Source organism: Aplysia californica, unplaced genomic scaffold (genome assembly GCF_000002075.1).
Source record: "Aplysia californica isolate F4 #8 unplaced genomic scaffold, AplCal3.0 scaffold00234, whole genome shotgun sequence".
Classification (NCBI taxonomy): Eukaryota; Metazoa; Mollusca; class Gastropoda; order Aplysiida; family Aplysiidae; genus Aplysia; species Aplysia californica.
In genome coordinates this window covers 74,486-76,250 of record NW_004797504.1, presented here as the reverse complement: position 1 = coordinate 76,250, position 1,765 = coordinate 74,486, and positions in this window count along the sequence as shown.

The following is a 1,765-nucleotide window of genomic DNA, read 5'->3' as shown; positions in this document are numbered from 1 at the left end:
GAGAGAGAGAGAGAGAGAGAGAGAGAGAAAGAGAAAGCAAGAGAGAGAGAGAGACGGAAAGAGTAAGAAAAAATGTATACAATAATGGTCAATGTACAATATAGATCTAAACAATGTACTTGCTTTTTTTTTTTTTTACGAAACTCTAAAACTCCAAATAACACTTCATATTAAGAACAACAAATGATATCTCGTCCTATAACTTTACAAACAGGGTAGATAATAACAGCTTTTGACAATAAACCAGGGGAATGCTATTTAACTTGAAGATATTTAAAAAGAATTAAATTGAAGCCGACAATCTTTAAAGGCAACGTCACATCCAATTTTAATAAAAGAGCTTGCAAAATAGGGTGCCATTATTATTGAGCAAAGAGATGCAGAAGAACAGCGGCGCCTTGCAATTATTTTTTAAATCTGCAGTTTCTGCACATTATTTCAAAAAACACACACGTCCAGTATCGAATGTTGACAAACCTTTGTTTAACACTTCAATAAGGGATGAACATCCAATGAGTGAAAAGATAGATTGTTGGTTTAGGCCTTGTCGAATATACAACAACAACAACAACAGCGCCAGCAGCTGTTGCAGCAGATAAAGACTACTGTCAATGGCATTAACAACAACAATAACAACAAAGAAGAAGAAGAAGAAGAACAACAACAACAACAGCAGCAACAACAAAAACAACAACAACAACAACAACAACACAACAACAACAACAACGTATACAAAAATAATGAAAATGATGACTCCACTAACAATAATTTAAACTGTCAGCAGCAGCAGCAGCAAAAGCAACATAACATCAATAAGAACATAAACAACAACATCAATAAAACTTTCAATTTCCATGAAATTGACTGTCAGTTTTGAAATCTCGATGTTGATTTTTAATCTTTGTCAACAGGATCTAGCTAAACCAATTTAGACGAGCGTCGGCCCGTAATCGTTTTTTATGATTATTATCCTCTAGCCTTCTTTTTAAAATCCGTAATAAAGGTTTCTAAAAAATGCGTTCGCTTCCTGAGATGGAATTCAGAGATATCTCAAGAAATTTTTTATTTTTTTTGGGGGGGGGGGTTTCAAAATCAATCGAAAAACGCGTCCAAGCCCACTCCAAATACACAGCCGTGCAGAAAATGCAATCAAAGTTTTCAGCTGACTTCAAACATTCTAAAAACTTTGGGCGATTGTTTGAGAACCGAAATTCCCAAAAGATGGCTTGCTGGCGAGACGAGGCGCTCACTGCTCAGAAAACAAGAAATATTTATTTTGTATGCGTTGAATAAACTTTTCCAAGGCCAAAGTTCTTAGGAGATGCCCATTTACATTGTAAATGATAAATTGTCCTAAGAATATTATGTGATTTTTCAATCTCGGCACAATAAATGCGGGCTGTAATAGCAAGGGGAGTGCATCGAGGGTTTTATCGAGTAGTGATTCCACGATTGTCTTTCTTCTTTACCAATTACGTCAGTTACACCTCTATCTGTTTCCATTTTGTCTTAAATACTATGTATGAAAACAAATGCTTTACATTTACTCCTTCATTCATTCGTCTTAGTTTTGATTTATGAGTGTACTTCTTTTAAAAAAGGTTCTTTCTTAATTAAACGTACATACATTATATACAATGTTAAAATATTCAAGTTAAAAAAGTCATGTTATTTAATGTGTTAATGTTAAGATATATTTCTATCTCTTTCTTTCTTGCTTACTCTCTTATTCTCTTTTTACCTATATAGCCATTACTCTCTCTCT